Source organism: Wyeomyia smithii, chromosome 3, assembly GCF_029784165.1.
Source record: "Wyeomyia smithii strain HCP4-BCI-WySm-NY-G18 chromosome 3, ASM2978416v1, whole genome shotgun sequence".
NCBI lineage: Eukaryota > Metazoa > Arthropoda > Insecta > Diptera > Culicidae > Wyeomyia > Wyeomyia smithii.
Window position 1 is genome coordinate 191,986,595 of NC_073696.1, and position 22,802 is coordinate 192,009,396.

Genomic DNA, 22,802 nt, shown 5'->3' on the forward strand with positions numbered 1-22,802 from the left:
CCTGACAAGTTTGAACCTTTTCTAGCGGCCTCATGTCCGCGTTCAGGGATTTGTTTCGCGTTGCTGGCTGTGTTTTGATGCCAGCCGAGAAGTGGTGTATATAGTATTGTTTTAAAATGGCAAATGTTTCCGCATTCTGCTTTCGGAAGTGTTTCGATTGAGTTCTACTCGACCGGTCAGAACTGATCGCGGGAATTCTACTTTGGATACACCGGATTTATTTCAATGCAATCGTAAGGTAGTGAAGTTGAAGTGTTATAGGTTATATTTTATATTTTACAAAGACGAATGATGTGCATGATTTGAAACTACGAAAAAACTTACTTTAATGATGTGTTCGCTATCAACGATTCAATTTTACTACGAACATAATGATATCTCTCTCAAATGTAAAAAGCGTGTTTAGAAAATCAGTATTTTAGGATAGACGCTATATAACAAGTCCCAGTTTTCAATTTCTTGTTTTTTTTTTTTCAATAACTGATATTGTTATAATATTATTCTCTCCACATATTTTAAAATCGCCAAAATTTCCAAAATAATCACCTTATAATTTGCGGTCGGCAAAATGAATGTTGCGGAATACCAAACAACATCGCTGATTAACAATGTCATTGAAGCGATAATCTTAAAAGGAAAATACCGAAGCGAAGACGTTTTAACTCCGCAAATACTGATGATTGCCACCGCCTGTAAGTTCCTGTGCATCGCGCTTTCGTGGCGACTGTAAATAAAACCCACGGTCCATTGAAAATTTGTGGTATGAACCTGGAATATCCATGCTGGACAGCTTTGAGCTCCATGTTCACGTGGTGGCGTTTTTGTTTTATGTTATATGTTTTTGTTCCAGAAGGAAAAATATCGTGGTGAATGCCTCAACATTGCAATAATTTTCGTTAAAATTGAATGAAATATTTTTTCGGCATTTTTAATTGTTCGGAATTCGAACATCAATGAAACTAGAACATTTGAGCGATTCCACAAAAAATGTCCCAGTTTTAATATTTGTTTCAACTGTTTTTTTTATTTTGCTGAAACAATTCATAGATGTTTCTGTGGATGAAAGATGCCATTTTGTGCTATTTGTTTTATTCTTTGTAGTACGACTTATTTTTGAGAAGTTATTCAAAAATGCTATGTTGGGAAGGTATTAATGACTACAAATATTTTTGGAGCCAAAACGGTTTTTATGATCGGTGTGACGTCTTCGGCAAAGTGTGTCTTTTCGAAAAAAACATATACTCCAGGAAAAAGAGAACTTTTTCTTCACAAAAGTTAAACTACAACTACAAAAGATTGCCTAAACATTGATGACTGTCTGCCCATTGAAACAAAAAGAGGTATAATTTAATTTTTTTGTACAGGGTATATATTTTGTATGGAAGCACAATTATTATTTACGTTGCCAAAGACATTATGCCAATCAAACAATCCGTTTTGGGTGTAAACGTGTTTTAATCTCCAATAGAGCACTATTAGTGAATAAAAATTATTTTCTAGCCAAAACGTTTTATTTGATTGGCATAGTTTTTTTTTGCAAAGTTGTTAATAATAATTTTGTTCTTCCAAAAACAATGTACCCTGGTACCCTGTAAAAAATATTAGGAAATTTTTTTTATTCAAAAAAATTATAACTTGTTCTTTTTTGTGATTTCTTCATGATCTTACAGACATCAATTGCAACAATCAATTACATAATCTAAAAAAGATTTAAAAACCTTAATTAATCCACCTAGCGGTCAGACCCAGCCTTTCTCATTCAATTTTTTATTTGTAAAAATAGATTTACATGAACGCTTCAATCCAATAAATGTATATTCACTCTTTAGGTTCTAAATATTGATGTTGTAATCTTTACATATAAAAATGCAGTCAAGTCTGTCTGTCTGATCTATATAGGCCCGAAAACCCTTCCCCCTCTTCTGGAAGGGAGGGGTCCCATACAAATGAAACATAAATTTCTGCACAACTCAAGAGCAAACCAAGCAAATGAAACCGAATTTGGCATGTGGATGTTTTTAAGGGGTAACTAATATGTCCATAATAGTTGGATGAAACACAAATTTGTGCACATCTCGAGAACTAATCAACCAAATGGAACAAAATTTGGCAGGTAAATGTTTTAAGTGGTAACAAATATGTACATGATGGTTTGAAACCCGACTCCCTCTTCTATAAGGGAGGGATCCCATGAAAATGAAACACAAATTCCGCACAGCTCAAGAACCAATCAAGAAAATACAACCAAATTTGGTATGTGAATGTTTTCCGAGGTAACAAATATGTCCATAATGGTTTGACGCCCCTCCCTCTTCTGGAATTACATGTTTCTTCACAAATTTCTGCACATCTCGCGAACTAATCAACTAAATGGAACCATATTGGCAGGTGAATGTTTTTAGTGGTAACAAATATGTTCCATAATCGACCTCAGACAACATTTTGGATTGTAAGATGGCAACTTCCGGTTTCTGGAAAACAGCCGAAAATGGCCGATTTCCACCCAATATAATAATATCCGGATCTAGAATAATACACAGGAGCTAAAATCGACCACAGATAGCATTTTAAGTTTTAAGATGGTGACTTCCGGTTTCTGAAAACAGCAGAAAATGACCGAATACCACCCAATATGAGTTTTTCTTCAACCAGTATGCCGTTCAAAATCCAGAAATTGTCTACAAATGCCATTATGAAATCCAAAATGGCGACTTCCGGTGTCGGAAAAACAGCGGCAAATACCAAATACCACCCAATATGAGTATTTCTGGAACCGTAATGATGCACTGGAGCCACAAATCGACTTCAGACAAAATTTTGAATTATAAGATGGCAACTTCCGGTTTCTGGAAAACAGCCTGAAATGGACGAGTCCCATTAAATATTAGTATTTCTGGAACCAGAAAGATACACAGAAGCTAAAAATTGACACAATCTTGAATTTTAAGATGGTGACTTCCGGTGTCTGACAAACAGCCGGAAATGACCAAATACCATTCAATATGAATGTTTTCGGAACCAGAATTACGCCCAGATGACAGAAATTGATTTCACAGGCAATTTTAAAGTCCAAAATGACGACTTTCGGCTTCTGAAAAACAGTCCAAAGTGACCAAAAATCACCCAATATGAGTTTTTCTTTAACCAGTATCCTAAATACCATTTTGAAATCCAAGATGGCGACTACCGGTTTGTGGAAAACAGCCTAAAATAAACAAATACTATTCAATATGAGTATCTCTAGAACCAGAATGATGCAAGGAGCTAACAATTGACCTCAGGCACCATTTTGAATTGCTGAATGGCAACTTATAGGCAACAGTCGGAAATGACCGAATAATACTCAATATGGATATTTCCGTAAACGTGATGATGCATAGAAACCAAACATTGACCCTGGACACTATTTTGAATTTGAAGACGACCACTTTTAGTTTCTGGAAAACAACCAGAAATACCTCCCAATATGGGTATTTCCGGTGTCAGATTGATGCCAGAAAGTCTGCTGATAATGACAGAATACCACCCAATATGAATATATTCAGAATTAAGGCGATGTACAGAAGCCAAAAGACGAGGATGTTGTCATTTCGATAAAACCAATCATTTCAAACGATTTGTTATTTGACTTTGATCATATCCTATGGCCGATTCGTCGTGCATTTGCAGACTTCAAACAAACCGCAAGGAATCAATGAACTTGGAACGTTCAAATAGTACGACACCACAATTAAATTATGTTGAGGCCACATATATCAATCAAAGCAGGTATAGTTTTGAATAGCCTTTGAATTTCTCTTCTTTCCATAACATTTGAGCCACATATCAAATTGTTATGAAGTTTGTTATTTGTAAGTTTGAGAGATGACTCGTTCTTATGACACTAGTAATGTTCAAATAAGTTATGTAATCTTTGAGATAATAGACTTTCGTTGTTTTATTAACAATTTAATACATAACGGTTGCTTGAGTTCGATTATAATCAAATGGAATGGGAACGTGTAGGGCAGCAAAACTTTGAAACCACGTGTTCAATCATAATTCATCAGTTAACCCTTAACTAGCCCGCTCATCTGATAATAATAATCAAATCGGTTGTGTAGTATCTGAGATGATGAAGTTTCGTGATTTTCACAAGTTTGTACATTACAAATGAAGTTACAGTTCGATTACAGTAAAATTCAATAGGGTCTTCTGAGGCAGCTAGACCATTCATTTGACATTAATTTTGTGGAAATCGGGTCGGCCATCTCTGAGATAAGTGAGTGAGTCCAAGTAGCCTTCGGAATATGTTCCTTTGCATAGCTGGATTTCACATGTTTAAACATAACAGGCAAAGTAATTGTCCGATTGCAAAACAAATCAATAGGGTCTTATGGGGCAACTAGACCTTCCATTTGACACTGATTTTATGAAAATCGGTACAGCCATCTCTGAGAAACAAGAGTGAGATTAAACAGTCTTCAGAACACGTTTCTTTGAATAACTTTTGAACCACATGTTCAATCTCCATAAAATTGAAAAGTTAAGGGTTTTTTAGGTAGCCCGTTCTTTTGGGACCAATTTTGTTCAAATCGGTTGTGTAGTTTTCGAGATATTGTTGTTTCGTGATTTTCGCATTTTTGAACATAACCTCTAAACTAAAAATCCGATTACAATAAAATTCAATAGGGTCTTATGGGGCAACAAGACCTTTCATTTCCAATTAATTTCATGAAAATCGGTCCAGCCAAGTGAGTGAGAACAAAAATCTGCACATACACACACACACACACACACACACACACACACATACAGAAAATGCTCAGCTCGTCGAGCAGAGTCGAGAGATATATGCCATTCGGCCCTTTGGAGCACTTTTATACTTTCGGTTTTGCAAGTGATTGCTATACCTTTCTAGGAGAAAGGCAAAAACAGCTTTTTGCCTTTCTCCTAGAAAGGAATAGCAATCAATGAAAAAACCAAAGGTATAAAAGTGCTCCAAAGGGTCGAAACTCGTATATCAATCGACTTAGTTCAACGAGCTGAGCATTTTCTGTATGTGTGTGTGTGTGTGTATGTGTGTGTGTATGTATGTAACGGTCTCCCAATCTCACTCGATTTTCTCAGAGATGGCTTGGCCGATTTTCATGAAACTAATTGAAAATGAAAGGTCTAGTTGCCCCATAAAACCCTATTGAATTTTATTGTAATCGGATTTTTAGTTTCGAGGTTATGTATCAAAAAGTGAAAATCGCAAAACTTCATTATCTCAGAAACTACAAAACCGATTTGAACAAAATTGGTATCAAAATAACGGGCTTGTTTTTTGAACTATTTGTGAAATAATTTTATAATGATTGGACATGTAATTCAAAAGTTATGCAAAGAAACGTGTTTCAAACACTGTTTAAACTCACTCACTTTTCTCAGAGATGGCTGGACCGATTTTCACAAAATTAGTGTCATATGGAAGGTCTTGTTGCCCCATAAAACCCTATTGAATTTTATTGTTATTGGACTTTAACTTTGTCCGTTATGTATAATAATGTGAAATCAGTCTATGACAAGAAACGTGTTTCTAAGACTGTTTGAACTCACCCACTTTTCTTAGAGATGGATGGGCCGATTTTCACAAAATAAGTTGCAATAGAAAGGTCTAATTGCCTGATAAAACCCAATTGAATTTTATTATAATCGGACTGTAACTTTGTCTGTTATGTATCAAAATGTAAAAGTTATGAAACTCAATTATCTTAGAAACTACACAACCGATTTGAACAAAATAGGTATCAAATGAACGGGCTGTCTTTAAAACCCCTAAATAACGAATTTTATGATGATTGAACGTGTAGTTTGAAGGTTATGAAAAGAAATGTGTTCAGAAAACTTTATCAAATTCACTCGTTTTGCCAAAGATGGCATCACTGATTTCAACAATCTTAGTTTTAAATTGGAGGTTTATTTGCTTTATGACAAGTTGACAAAATCGAAAAAATGCTGCTCTAAAGCTCATAATAGTTGCCCTAGAATGAAAAAAATTCACAGGAAAAGCTATAATTTTCATTTTTTCTTACTATGACCTTTGGGGCAACATTTGTGTTGACCAGTGTAATCGGACTTTTATTTTATCCATTATGTGTTAAATTGTAACAATATTGAAAATCTCTTCTTTCAAAGGTTACACGACTTGTTTAAAGAAAACAGGTGTCGCAAATTCGAATTTCAAAATGAAGTATGAAGTTGATTCCTGGTCTCTGAGCATCATCCCGGGTACTAAAAAACTCACATTGCGTAATGTTTGCCCCTTTCTGACTGGTATAAACCGGAAGCTACTGTCTAGAAATTTAAAATGGCGTCTGAAGATGACTAATGGCCCCAGGGTATCATACCGCTTCTTCAAATCGTATTGGATGATATTTGTCACTTTAGGCTGTTGATCGGAAACTGTCGCCATCTTCGCCATCCAAATACCCAGATAAGGCAGTACAGCGATTTTATGATGGTTTTAATGGTTTCATGATTATCAGGCAACCGGAAGTGGTCATCTGGATTAAAAATGGGGTCGGATTCTGGCCACTGGGTATAATCCAGGTTTCAAGAACCCATATTGATTGGTATTTGGCCATTCATTGGATGCCTCTCAGAAACGATCAGTAATATCAACTGCGTTAAAGAATTTCAATTTCACTGATAAGATCATTCAAATTAATGTATAAAGAACAACATTTAATTATACATTATTTGAAATCTACTGACTAACGTTGACTTAAAGAATCTGAATATTTATAGGCAGTATATGAGTACAGATCGATTATACCACAATCAAAAACAAAATCGCATCATATAGTTGAAAGAATTTAATGTTATTTTCATGTATATGTGTTAATTTATATTCATATCGTCGGTTTCGTGCAACACTGGCACCACTCAAAAAACATAGTTTCGAGAAAAACGCGTTTGAAAATTTGCGTCAAAAATTTATTTTTCGATTTTCAAGAAAACTTTGAAGTTTAAGATTACCAATCCTTATTAAACACCTTTGGGTCTATTATGCACATATTACGTACTCACGTTGTCCAAGTTAAAGGTTTTACTAACTTTGTGGAGAAATTTCGATTTGTGCAGCAAAGGCACTTCTACTCATAACTCTGGAATTTTTGTGATTTTCGAAATGGAATTCCGTGTGATGAAACTTAACAGTATTTAGCATCGTTTGCCATCAAAAACTCAAAAAGGCAAAATTTTGAGTTGTGCCAGTGTTGCACGAAGCCGATGATATGTTAAATTTTAAATGTTCGATATAGTTGTGCTGTTGGCTACCAAAAATTTGTTGTTTAGAATGAATAACAATTCCAGCAGAAATAACCAAGGTGTATTTTTTAAGTGTTGGAGTAAATCTATTTTAACGAATTATAAGTTCGAAGGAGAAAGGCTGGGTCTCACCGCTAGGTGGATGAATTTAGGTTTTTAGATAATAATAGGCATTTTAATTTTTTTTTTCTAACTTTTTCTTTGAAAATTATTTTTTCAGAGTGTATTTTTTTTTTTGAAAGTAATAAATATTATCTACAACATTGCCGAAAATGTCACATCGATCAAACAACCCGTTTTAGTTCTTAAAATATTTGTTATTATCGATACCTTCCCAACTGGCATTTTTAAATAGCTTCACGAAAATGAGTTGTGCTTAAAAAAATAAACCAATTTTTTTCAGATTGGAAAATGATAAAAAAAATCGTACCAGAGTTTATGTACACCCTATTGTTTACATTAACGTTCCCAAAGAATTAAAAATGTTGTCGATTACACAACAGGAATTTCTCAATAAGCGATTTATAATACGTTTTTTACTTGGCTTGTGGCTACTGTTAATTCGCATTAAATAATAACCATTTTGAAGAATCTGTTTTGTTTGATTTTTTCTATTTTCAGCCTTTTTTGTTGCCACACTAGAGTAGAAAAAAAATCAAAAAACCGCGTCAAAATAATCACATGAAATACTACGTCAGAATCAATTTTTGTATATCATCTACATTTTATGTAGCAAACCAGTAGAGTGCATATCGCAATAAGCGATTCAAGATGGAAGGAAACTGCGTTATGAACAGTTTATCATATTATATATTTCATTTCTATTTATCCACTGTAAATGTTTTAAGCACCATCATTCTCAACCTTGCAGCTCAATTGAAAAACATATAAAGTATAAAATTTATGGAACCTATAGAATAAGACCTTTAATTTGATTCTGCATTTCGAGCTTCATTCAAAATCACACCACTATTCTTTTCTCTTGTGTCTAATATGGAGTGTGAGTACGGAGTGTCGAAGAGAGGACCTGTTCCATTGTTCATCTCATGAACAATGGAACACATGAAAACTCAATTAAAAACTAAAAAAAAACGCATATTCTCTAACTAAACCAATATACTAATTCATGAAATGGATTCTCCTTAGTTCATTTTTAATTTCTTATGAAGTGGAATCCTCAAAAACTTACACTCAAAATATTTTTTACATTATTGTTACGTGAAATTTCCTGTACATATTCATTTTCTGTCATTTTGCACGATTTATGTGGAAAACATAACATCTACGTGAAAATCACATGCATACTATGTTTTATCGCGTAGTATCTACGTGAACTTGGCAACGTCAAACAGAACGAAGGCTTGCCAATAAATGAGGTTTTGAGAAACCGTACGAGTTTGACATCGAGCTTACAGGTTTCACACAGATTCAGTTCAACGGTCGAGGAATTTTCTGTACATAAACAATTGCAAGTTACAGTAGTGTTTTTTATTCTCGCTGATTTTCTGTCGGCCAAGTTACGCCACTGTTGTGCCAATCACCGACGCCTGTCGGGGCGACTCCACCCAGGACCCTAAGACGTCGTACACAAATTACGTAACGCATGAAGGGGGGGGGGGGGAAGGGGGTTGAGTCTGCGTTACTTATTGCTACGTAGGGGGGAGGGGTAGTAGAAACAGTTACGTAATTGTGATGTTTGCTCGAAATTGAAAATTTCGGAGGGGGTCAGGCTGATCAGCGTTACGTAATTATAGGGGGGGGGGACATGTCGAACGTTACCTACCGTTACGTGGGGGGAGGGGGTCTGAAATCTTGATTCTTAACGTTACATAATTTGTGTACGACGCCTAACTTACGATGCGTTGATTAACGGACTGGCCCCAACGGCTTTACTTCCTCATGCGATTGGAGGCGTGATCCCAGAGATTTTTCGCCTTAGAAAATCTTCCGGTATCGGCGCTAGGATTAAATCTAGATCAAACCAGACCAAACCACAACCATCGATACATATGTCGGCGTTGGGATTTGAACCCAGCCGACAAGCGTGGTTGGCGGAGAGGTTACAAACTACGCTAGGCCCCCGCCTATATCTTACCGGCAAATAATTTGTTAGTTTTTATGTCGTTTAATTCACTTACGAATCGGCGAGTTTGCATGGCCGTCTGATTTATAACGCAACATGTTTCAATAATTTCTAAAAACTATTTCCCGTCTCCTAAGAATTAGAGAAACGAAATTAGGAAATTTTACGTTGTATAGAACAGTCAATTGAATGCTTTCCACTTTACCGGTAGTTGATTTACAGGATAAATTATCTCACTAGATTATGATGAACTCAAATGACAGTCATGTAAAACCTACGTGGAAATGGCAGTGGAAAATATTTACAAAACTTTTCCGGTAATTATAACGTGAAAAATGTTTTGAGTGTTGGTAAACGGTAACGGCGCCCGACGGCGGTATACGGCTACGTTCTTTCACAAAGTGATTAACAGGGTGATGAATATGGAGGCCTCGTGAGCAGGGTTGCCACATTTAAATCTGTGTTTTCCCTTGAAAAAATCTGAGCATCTGTATCTGGAACAAAAATATCTGTAAAAAAATCTGTATTGTTTAAACATAGAGAACTTTGTATTTTTTAAGTTTTTATGGTACATAAACAAAATATTCAGCTTAAAACGTGTGAGAAGTTGAAAATATGTTCAATTTGCTTAATATTTAATGAAATAAAATTTGGAGTGTTTATAAAAATTGATGTCAATTTCGAAAAATCTGTAAATCTGTACTTTTCGACGAAAATCTGTATATCTGTATATACAGATTCTGTACCGTAACTTCGGCCAAAAATCTGTAAAATACAGATTAATCTGTACATGTGGCATCCCTGATCGTGAGATGAATAATTGAACAGTGATTTAGGTTCTGAGATGATTATGAGTATGATATTTACATTGCTGGGCGATTCCATGAGTGCATGTAACTATATTTTGTTTATTTGTTCAATGATTTCGTGTAAATCTAGAGTTTAATCCGTGCATTCTTCGTGAACGTTGGCTTAATGAGATGAATAAAGGAACAATTACCCTATTGAGTCAGAAATGTTAAACCGGAATAATAGTTTTGAATTTGTGGTTACGGTCGCTGAGGAAACCGATCCACAGTGGGGAATCGCTGGCCATCGACCCAAAACTGAAAATGCGAATTTCATATCAATTATATTTTTCCTATAGTTGTATACTATTGAAGTGTCAGAATCCAAATTTTTAGAGCATTACGACAAAATTCGAATTTTCTATGATTTTTCAAAGTGTACTGAGTCAGTGTTTTTTAGCGTTTTTCTTGGAAAAAATGCAATGTTGCGAAACTTGCTGGAGCCTCAAGGGTAACTTGAATCTTGATGACGTCTAAGGAAAAGTTGTATATAAAATAGTGGAGAATAAATCCTCATCATTGGACAATGTATAATCTCATTGATATACTCAAAAAAATTAGGAGGAATCAAGAAATCACGTATTTTTTGTATAAAACAGCGTTTAAAGTTTAGACGGCAGGGTTTGGCACGATTGGCACTAGTTTTAAAAGATAGCTTGGAAAAATGCTTTAAAATGCATCTAGTCCGATCCTGCGCAGAGTTGCGCAGAGTACCTTTCTTCCGAAGAGAAACAACAGGTGTTCGGCGCATACCGGACTTGAAAATTGTAAATTTAAATTGCACACTGCAAACCATCAACAGAATACCAAATGGCTCGTATTAGTTTGATAATAACAACGTTTTCAAACATGTTTCAGTATAATTAATCACACTATTTTCATATTTACAAGTTTTACTCATCTATATTCTGATAATTAACGAAGTATCAAAAACTAATCATTGTTTATGTTTTGGGTCACCAGCACTGAGTACCAAAATCATATTTTAAGTTTATATCATACCAGTCACATGTAAAAACAATCGTGTGAGCACAAACCGTGACATAATACATGGCCTGCTAATTTCTACAGAGCAAATATGAATTATTATTTTGACGTTAAAAACTGCTTTTTGAAAACCCTCCCTGAAGATATTAAAACTGTATTGAAAATTTGAAAATGAACACAAAAATGAATATGAAGGTAGAAGTGAATAAAAAAAAAGAATGCGATAAAAAGAAGCAATGTAATATAGTCACTTTGAAAAAAAACAAGCTATAAGTGATTTTCAACACAAAGCATATTTTTCAATTTTTTTTATTTTCTTGATAACTGTGTAATATTTTGTTTTTTTCTTCTATGGCATATGAAAGTCTTTCAAGCATCATTCATTTTATTTTCCAAAAGTTTGAAACCGACGTAAAATTTTTCTCATATAATATATATATAAAAAACATGAAAATTTCCCTGGCGTCAAAAATATGCATTTTCATGCAAAAATAATATCAAATTTGGACTCAGCATCCCAAAATTACATAAAAACCATGTATTTTCCATGATTTGAAGACATTTTTTTGCTTGGCCAGCATTTGTATGGAGTCGCCCTACTGTGCGATCGTCAATAAATTAGCCTACCAAGTTTATCATTTGGTAGGTTAAATTGGTGGAACAGTGATTTGAGATAGTGAGGTAAAATAAGAATCGAAATGGTTGTCTGACATCGTTTCAGAATTGAAGATTTCTGTGTCTATTCAGCTTTTTACTTGCCATAATGGTGTATGCTATGTAATTTTTCAACAGTTCCGCTTATGCGTTTTGAAAATACATTCTCTTCTACAATTAACAACGCGATGGAGCGGAGAATAATTTCTTCGTTGCATGTTCGTCGACTTAACGCAAAGCTTATAAAGTCTTTGCGACTACAATTACAACAGAACGTTGAATTTACGGACCGCTTGTTTGCCGGTTTGTTTGCCTAAGACAGAGTACGGCTATCGTTAACCCGAACAGAGTTATTTGTGATATTACTGCTAAAGCAGGTATTAGACGAAGCAAATATTTGCTATTTTTCAATACAGATTTTATTTTGTGCAAATAAAAATCGTACCAAAAATAGCAAATATTTGCATCGTCTAATACCTGCTTAAGATTGTCATTGCCAAATTTTATGAAATATTATTTAAAATTGAATATTCGACAACAAATTAACCTAGATTGCTACGACCCGTCACCAAACCTCATAAATGACTCAGGCCATTTATAGCAAAGTCCTTGGACATTTTTTACACACTGAATAGGGAATAACTCCTAGGTCGATACATTGAAAAAATGGCATTATAGTTCATTATTCAATGCATGGATCGTATAACAAAGGCTATTTACGCATGCGTGCTTCCATTACTCATGAATGAACTAAAACACGACAAGTATTTCATTATCAGTTCAACTTTATTACTCACAGGAAATAAAACAATAACTTATCATGTCCCCAAAAACGAAACTCAAATTTGATCGTATGCCCGGCATAGCAGAAAATTCCCACCCAAAAAATCATTTTCCGTCGCAGCTTGAGATCATCAGTAACTCCCGGTACCCCATGGAAAACTACAAATTATAGAAAAGACAAACCACAGTGCTCCCGTAGACCGTTATAATAAAATAAAATGCACCAAAGGATCTGAAAACACCGTTCGATTCGTTATGACGTCCTGAGTCTCTGGTCAAAATTTCAAAATCGTCGTACAACGCATTTTTAAGTGCATTACTTAAGGTTGACGGTCGTAATGCACAAAAAAGTGATATAAAAACAGCAAAATACTCTTTGTAAAGCACTACAACTACCATTTCTTGTCATTTCAACTACCATTTCTTGAAAAACTTTCAAAATATTTTCTACAGATTCCAAGTATTATATTTCATGACATTTACAATTGGTGGAAATTTTTTTTTTTGAAAACCTCACAGTGCACAGTGGTCTAAATTCGAAAAACAGTCATCGTTTTAGAATTGACTGCGAAAAATTAATTCCGTGTACTCAATGTCTCCAGCAAAATCGTTGCATAGAACAAGGCCTTACTTTTGGCGTTTCGGGTTTTCGATCAATCCACCTAACAGTTACATAAAAAAAATATTTTTTTGGATTTTAAATAAACAGACTTTTCTCCAGAAAAGTTGTGAAAAATTAAAAAAAAAAGTTGCTGAATACTGCAATGTTCTATCTGTGCATTGGACATGACAAAATAGAGTTTTTTGGAACACCTTTCCCCAAAATCAGTTTTTTGTCTATAATTTTTTCTGTAACTATTCCGAAACGAATTAGATCTGTTCTATCCCGAAACGAATGGGATACAATAGACAAAAATGATTAAGCTGGATTCTCTATTGGTAAATAAAATTGGAAGTTTTCTATTCTAGTCTATCTATTGCCCTCTCCTAGGTTGAGGGGCTTAACGGTTTTGCAATTAGTAATATCTGGTTTAAATTCGCGAACTAACATACTCTTCTCGTTTATGTATTATACAAGTCTAATAAGGCCAGATGCTAGTTGCAAAACACCTCGAACGTTCTTTGAAAGACTTTGATGGGCTTTTCGGTAGTAATCAAAATAAGGAAGCAATAAAACTCAACCTAATGACATACTGCATGACCATAGTGAACTGATTAGAATGAATCCAGCTTTTTACGCACCATAGTGGCGGTCGCTGTAGTGCGTGTTCGTAATATGCGAATCTCTTTGCCTACGTCAGATTTGCGATTTCTGAAAAATTGGCAACACAAATGTTGCCCGATATATTTTTCTTTTGATAAATTGTATGAAGAATTCAAACTGACGTAAGCAGAGCTGTCAAAAGGGTGAGTAAATTATTACGAACTTTGCATTGTAGCGTCCGCCATTGTGGCGCGTAAAAAGCTGGATAGACTTTTAACTATGAAGCTCATGAGATTCTTTCATTGCAACGGCCGTAATAAGACGAAGTTGAATGTTAATGACAATGATTGGGTGGAATGTTTGAGTCATTAAACACTTTGATGAAAGGTCAGATTGATTGATCTCGTCTTTTACGGATCAAGCAGTTTTAATTGACTATTGTGACAACCAATACATGCTTTCTACTGAGGTGCCGAGAGGGCTCAGTAAAGGAATTTGGCTAGTAATAGAAAGATTGCGTTACCAACTTTCTCAAAGCCAACGCTCAACCAGTAGTTAGATGTATGCGAGGTCTGAATTCAGATTTATTTACATCAATTTTCATTGTTCCAATCAAATTATTAATCCAATTTTCTTTCTTTTTTTTTCAAATGCGAGAAAAATCAAGAATTAGAACGAACGAAGAATCAAGCAATTACCCTGAGGAATATAATCAAACAGAGGTCAATGAAAAAAATGATTAAAGGTAACAAACATAAAACAGGGTAAGTAAAAGATTGAAGCACAGCAGGTATGTAAAAAAGCAAATAAGGTTATTATTGTTGTTACTATTTATCAAATGTTACATCTGACAAGAGTTTTAATGAATAAAAATATTTAAATATCTGTGCGGTTGGTAGGGGCTACCTTGAGAGACCCTGGACGCAGACCGGCATACGAGACAAATATTACATAGCTAACATATATTACAAATGGATAAAATTTCTTCATCTGTATCTATTTTTTTCTTCTCTTGCACCTTTCTGCAAATACTATCACTGTTCCCTTCGACTATCCCCTATATTCAATCTTGTCTTACTATACGGAATTCCAACGCAGAATTTATTTGACCCCTCGGGTTACTATGCTGCGATGCCAAATCTAAATCTCTCCTCTGGTACAGCGTGGGAAGTGTTTAAACACTGGAGACTTGGCCATGCGGCCCCCTTCTGCACCCAAAAATGAAAAATGAAAATGGAAAAATGAAAGCTTTCTGTTCCAGTCTATCTATTGTATTCTCTCACGCCAGATGAAATGGGCTCAAAATGTACCTTTTCCGGAAACAATTCGAGAAAAATAATGTCCAGCTGCAAAGATTTTTACTATTTGTTGTGTAAGTTTACATTAAAAGGTGGTATTAATGTCAGGGTTGCAAGTTTTCACTGTCAGTGACAGATTCTCAGTTGAAACTGAAAACTACGAATATCAGTATCAATACGAACGAGCTGAAAGGGACACTTGCTTTCAGCTCCAATCAGTTGACAGTTGACTGGCAGCATTACTGTAATTTCGCACACGCTATGTTGCTCTAGCGATGTTTATGCGGTGAAGGATGGAGATGGTTACCTACTTCATCGACTTCATGCAATGGATTTGAAGAGAGAGAGAGAGAGTGAAACTGCTGTTGTATCATTTTCATTTTTTTGTGTCGAAATTTCGCAACACTGGTCGCAATAGATGCACCGGAGAACGATTTAAGGTTTATGCAATTCTTCGAAGCTTTGACGATAAAGAGCTAAGCAAAAACGCGTCCAGGAAGTTCGAGAAGCACCTTTGGTATTTATCAAAGCTCAATGCAAGTCTCTCATTCTTAAGCGAATGAGTAGATGAGTAAACGATACGGAAGACGGTGGTAACTTTAAGAAGCGGACTAGTGGAAGTTTGCAAAACAATTAATCGAAATAGTCAGTTATTGGACGAGTAACTTTGTTGGAGATAAAGATAGCTATTCTCTGTCTTCGGCTAAGTTATTCTCCATGAAATTTCCCATTTGCCGCGATATCGAACCTTAATTGGGTCAATGTACGAAACTTACTTTGAAGGATTGAACTCCGAAATGTTGAAAAATTAGCAAAAAAAATATTTATTGTACTTAGATTTTACTCGTGATGTGTGTGTAAAAATAACCAACAAGATATTTAATTTCATTCAAGAGTTTCACAAATGTGTGTCATTCATTGCGAACTTTTGTTCTAGCTATTGGATAAAAGTTCACATTTAAACGTAGTTTTTAAATTTTGATTCTCAGATTTCAAATGAAATTCGAAAGATACTAATAATACGTTTTGCCTCGCAATAATCTAGAAGTTTTTTAAATCGATTAAATCAAGCATATAACCAATTATGATTTAATGAAATCAAATCGAGAAGCAGAAATGGAAAAAACAACACATGGAAGGTTACCGATCTCGTAATCATTTCATCGCCATTAAATAAGCTACGTATGTAAATATCATTTCCATTTAATATTTTTGCTCATCATCCTTCCGATCGAGGATCACGTTTCACGTGTGCGGTGTGATACCTGAGTTGTATTTTTTTTACTCCTAGCTGGCCGCCAAGTTCGCTGACTGAGTTTGCTTTGCGCACCCTGTGGTCACCGATTTTGGTGCCGTTTTACCGACAACAGGCACCGACGGTGATGCTCCGAGTAATTGGAGCAATTATCCAACCCGGTACCCACACCGTAAGCATCGGCATCTCACGTATTCCATGCCTGAATCGAGCAGGAGCCGAGATGACTGGACTGGTGGCCTGGAGGGAATCCAAAAGTTGTTTGAATATAAATAATGGAAGAATGGTTCTGAGTGGAGTCACAGTGCAATCGACAGTTACCAGTTTCGGTCTTGTTCTAGAAGTTTCATCAACCACGACTGCCCCAGATCTATCAACATGTTCAAACTGGTATGTGAAATTTTTGTTAATCCAAGAGTGATATAGGTATGCCCTGAGAATGCTACGTATGTACATACATTGTGACCGGTTGTACAATTTTAGTGTGTCTTAAATTGGTTACTGGAAATGAGCGGTCATGTCGTTAATAACTAGGAGGGCGACAGCTTTTAGGCAATGTACAAGTTTTGTTTCCAATATCCGTAGTAAACTGGTAGAACGCGCTATCGGTAAATAGTTTGTCTGGACAGAGTTGTGTTGTAAATTGGATACATTTTTTTCCAATTTAAAGTGTCTCTCAAGTACGAGTGTTGATCTTGGATTTGTCAATTTATCTTTAATGTGCATCGATATATGCATAAACGTGTTTGCTTCCATATAGTGCCGCAGCAAATGCCGTGACACCGAACTCGTTTGAAGTGGAGCGGTGTCAAAGTGATGTTTTCGGGGGTTGGAGACAACTTATGACAGGTCACGTGCAAATGTACCTACGGACGGTAGCTAATTCTAAAGCAAGCGGACTGATTACGGCCTGGTTGTAGATCTGTGGGGGTCTGATACTGGTTTCTCAATAATATTGTGAAGGACGATGCGGTTCTGATTTTTACTGTGACTCTTATTATCAACACAAGTTGATGTACAGTTGAATGGAAATCAGATTTTTATTAAAAATCATTTCATTGCTTTGAAAACTGAAGGTTTCAGAAATTTGCAAGAAATTTTTTTAAAGAGTTCGTTTTTTGTTGCGATGAAGAAATATAAATATATGATTCCATTGTTCTTGAAATATTTGTTCAGCATAGTAAAATTTCATAACACATCTTTCTCACAGATCATCTTCACCTGCCTCGTAGCCGTTGCTATTTCCGCTCCGGCGCCAGCACCAGGAATTGTAGTTGCACCGGTAGCTGTTAGCCATCCGTAAGTCATCTCTTTGCTATATTTATCAGTTGATACACGATCCGCAATAGCAAATTACCTCTTCTATTGCAGCCACGTAATACACGCAGCCCCGATCGTGAAAACCGTCTACACTCCGGTCATCAAGTATAAGACCGTTCCAGTGATCAAGACGGTTCCGGTGATTAAAACCGTTCCGGTGGTCCACTCGGTGCCAATTTATAAGACCGTAGTAGCTAGTCCTGTTTACCTACATCACCACTAGGCGTCTCGAAATCAATAATATGATCGCCGTAGGTTATAAGGTTTAATTTATTATTCTTCAAATAAGATACGACTATTCAAAACCAGTAATCAGATCTAAAATTAGATGGAGTCAATAAATTATCTCAACGTTCATCTCGAACGGTTTCAAAAAATTCTTCATTTTTGTATCACAATAAACCTCCAGCTGAAGTCAAGTTTCGAAGGTCAGAGCGCAAGCAACTGTGATTTTTTTTCATGTTCGTAAATAGATACGCCAATCACTGGTGAGCATCGTCTGTGTGTTTAGAGTTAGGAGTTTATGCTTCCATTTACGAACTGATTATTTTCGACCAGTTTGCCGATTGAGGTGGTCATGTTTCCATTTCTGCCTTGTTGTTGTTTCCTTTTCGCTGACAGGTTTTAAACCACCATGTGTAAATTTGAGCATATCTAGCCTTACTACAGCAGCGCGTATTCGTGCCAAACAACGATTTGCCAGTCATTGATTTGTCGTGTTTGGAGGTGTGTCGATCCATTATGGTTATATTTCTGTTTTCGCAACACTGGTGATTAACCACTTTAAGTAGGCAAGGTTGTTTCCTCATTGTAGATGACTTCGCAGTTGTTATAGAGATAGAAGATGTGAAGTTGAATGATCGTACAATGAGATCCCCTTAACATTGAAACAAGCTCAAACTGTTTTAGACTCAAAACAAAAGTGAATTAGGAAGAAACCTTTTTTTAGTAATTATGGGTCAAATGCCTGTTTGATTCTTGATCATACTTAATTTTTTTTAGTAACGGATAACAACAGTGAGGATATAGATTTGGTTAAATGTACTCTTATGAGTTTTCTTTAGCTTAACAGAATATGGAAAAACATAGCAAAAAATATCTTTGAAATTTTTCACCTTTACTCCGATACCAAGGCTAACTGGCTTACGAGAAAACTTTTGTTTAATGTTATCAGAATCGTAACTTAAGTTTTTGACTTGAATTGATGTAGGTATTAACTCAAGGGATTGATATTTCGGTTTGCAGTCTAATGAATTGCGTTGATTTCTATCTGCTCATCACCGACGTTTCGGTCTTTCTATGGAACCATCATCAGGGCCTACAATATATTTAACATTTTACGTACAAATTGACTTACATTTGGAGAAAATGACACTATACGACATTTAAAAGCTACTAACTTGAAACAGTAGTCAACAAGTTACAAAAGTCGTAACTTTTTTTAGTGTAAAAAGGCACAGTTTTTCTATCTTTCATTCCATCATGTTCAAACAAGCATCAATGTTTAGCTAATATAATGAAGTTTTTGTACAAAAAATCTCATCTTCAAATAGTGAACTTTTTGAGATGTTCAATTTATAATTATTCTTAAAATTTTTTTTTTGAAGAATTTTTTCACTTACGGTATATATTTCTTTTTTGGAACGACAAAATTATTGTCTACAACTGTACTGAAGACATTACATAAGTTAAACAAATCATTTTGGCTCAGATAAAATAAATAGCTTATTTTATCAGAAAAATTCATTCTATATTTTATAAAAAAATTTAAGTTTTTTGTTTCTCATTTTACCAGCACCAAATTTTGATAGGTAGTAGTAAACATTGTTATTTTCAATACGTATTCTTTTGATTGTACTTTTTGAGGTATTTATTATTTTTTGTGTCAATTTGGAAAGTTTGGACCAGGAAAAAAAATTTACCGTGTATATTTATTTTGGCATGTCATTTCCGATTTCGCTGAAACTTTTTACAGTTGTTCCTTTTTGATAAAGAAGTCATTTTATGATATCAATTCTTCATGTACACTCGCGACTGTTGCTTCAGAAGGGCCTATTCAAAATGGTAACTGATTGATAAAAATTTCTATATCAGAAAAACGGTTTGTTTGATTGAAACGGTGTCTTCAGCAAAGTTGTAGCTAATAAAATTGCGGTTCTAGAAAAACTATATGCACTGTGAAGAAAATTAATTTTCTGTGCCAAATTTTCCAAGTTGACACAAAATATTGAATATCTCAAAAAATACCTTTTTTAAAAATTAATTTTTTTATTGATTATTTTTGCCTTTCTCCTAGAAAGGTATAGCAATCAATTGCAAAACTGAAAGTATAAAAGTGCTCCAAAGGGCCGAATGGCATATATCACTCGATTATGTATGTATGTATGTGCAGATTTTTATTCTCACTCACTTTTCTCAAAGATGGCTGGACCGATTTTCATGAAATAATTGCAAATGAAAGTTCTTGTTCCCTTATAAGACTCTATTCAATTTTTGTTGCAATCGGATTTTTAGTTTAGAGGTTATCAAAATGTAAGAATCATGAAACATCATTATCTCGAAAACTACACAACCGATTTGAACAGAATTGGTTTTAAATGAACGGGCTACCTGAAATAGCCTTAACTTTTCAATTTATAAAGATTGAACGTGTGGTGCAAGAGTTATGAAAAGTAACGTCTTCTGAAGACTGTTTAATCTCACTCATGTTTCTCAAAGATGACTGAACCGATTATCATAAAATCAGTGTCAAATGGAAAGTCTGGCTGCCAAATAAGACCCTATTGATTTGTTTTGCAATCGGACATTACTTTGCCTGTTATGTTTAAAAATGTGAAATCCAGCTATGAAAAGGAACATATTCCGAAGACTACTTGGACTCACTCACTTTTCTCAGAGATGGCTGACCCGACCTCCACAAAATTAGTGTCAAATGAAAAGTCTAGCTGCCTCATAACACCCTATTGAATTTTACTATAATCGAACTGTAACTTCGTCTGTAATGTACCGAAATTTGAAAATCACGAAACTTCATTATCTCAGAAACTACAAAACCGATTTGAACAATATTATTATCAGACGAGCGGGCTAGTTAAGGGTTAACTGATGAATTATGACTGAACATGTGGTTTCGAAGTTTGGCTGCCCTATACGTTCCCATTTCATTTGATTATAAACTTAAGCAACCGTTATGTATTAAATTGTTAATAAAACAACGAAAGTCTATTATCTCAAAAATTACACGACTTATTTGAACATAACTAGTGTCATACGAACGAATCATCTCTCAAACTTACAAATAACAAACTTCATAACAATTTGATACGTGGCTCAAAAGTTATGGAAAGAAAAGAAATTCAAAGGCTATTTAAAACTATACCTGCTTTGATTGATATATGTGGCCTCAACGTGGTATCGTACTATTTGAACGTTCCCGGTGTCGCTCGTGATTAAATTGTTTGAAATTAAGAGTCATTTCGCTATTTCCTAATCACTAACATTACGTCAAATTTCATATTTTATATTTCAATTACAACATCAATATTTAGAACCCGGAGAATGAATATACATTTATTGGATTGAAGCTTTCATGTAAATCTATTTTCACAAATTAAAGTTTGAACGAGAAAGGCTGGGTCTAACCGCTAGGTTGATTAATTTAGGTTTTTTACATTTTTTTAATTTCCAAAAGAGCACTCTATGAAGAATTAAAAATATTTTTACAGTCAAAATGGCTTGTTTGATTAGCATAGTCTCTTTGGCAGAATTGTAGATAATAATTTAGTCCTACCATAAAAAAATGTACTCCGTGAAAAAAAATTATTTATTTTCGATGAATCATAACTTTTTTCCCCTGATGATCGGACCGGTTGCATTGTTCAGGTAATCTTTTGTAGTTTTTATAAAAAATAGATGTTTAAAAAACAAGCTTTTTAGATAATTAATTTTTAATTTTTCTTCTAACTTTTTCTCGAAAATTAAATAGTTTTTTTTAAAGTGTACATTTTTTCGGAAAGATAAAATTATTATTTACAACTTTGCCGAAGACGTCACACCGATCAAACAAACTGTTTCGGCCCTAAAAATATTTGTAATCATTAATACCTTCCCAAAATAACTTTTTTCAATAACTTCTCAAAAATAAGTCGTGTTCCAAAAAATTCAACCAATAGCACAAAATGGCATCTTTTGCCTATAGAAACGTCAATGCAAAGTTTAAGCCAAATCAAAAATGACCGGGGCCCCAGTGCTTCACCGCTCATCATAAATTCAAAGTTCCTGAGAACGTTAGAAAGCAGAAGGTGTCAAAGTTTGAAAAAAGTTAAAGGTTTGGCAAACAATTTGCTCGTGTGGGAAGCCATTCATGCCAGGACGGTCAATGGGCAGGTATTTTTTCATATATGGACCCCACTACGACAAGTACGTTTCTTGCTGTTCGCACTTTGTGTTTTTTTTTTACTTTTTGCAAGATCGCTTATTGAGGAGTTACCTGCTAGTGCTTATGGGCAGGTAAACTATACACAATGGTCCTAAAACTTCCTGGCCGGATTTAGCCTCGTGTTATTACTCAAAAGAAGTTCTGGAGTGATACGAGACTAAGGAAGTCGATTCCGTACCGAAGCATCTCAATCCCCCGAACGCACCTGGACTGCAGCAATTGCAATTGAGAAGTACTGGGCCATCATGAAGCAGGTACTTCGGAAACATCCTAAGGAAGTAAAATCGGAGGAGGAGGATTTCATTTTCAATACTCCCCACCCCCACGTATGACGTAACGCATGGTGACCTCACACAGTATGACTCTTCGTCCCCTGTCCTGAGCGCGGTGTGTATTATACGAATGTTCCGCGTCAGGCGCAAGTTTTTTAGCGAAACCTATCTCTGCTCAATCGCTCAGCTCCCTGTTCTCTAAATCTGAATTTACTGGATAAATCACGTATTGTTTAAATTGGTTACCTTGTGTGTTCGTCTTATTTCTAAAACCTTCTGATAACAGGGTTCGCCGGTGAGTCGCGCATGTTCAATTTAAACAGGACCGCTATAAAAATGATCGATTATGGTACTAAAATAGCGCGTT

The 22,802-nt window shown here is 35.2% G+C and overlaps 1 protein-coding gene across 2 annotated transcripts in view; it reads right to left on the reverse strand.

The window, feature by feature from the left end:
- LOC129732327 (neuropeptide SIFamide receptor-like) overlaps window positions 1-22,802 on the reverse strand; it is a 321,404-nt gene that overhangs the window by 71,325 nt on the left and 227,277 nt on the right. The window lies entirely within an intron of this gene.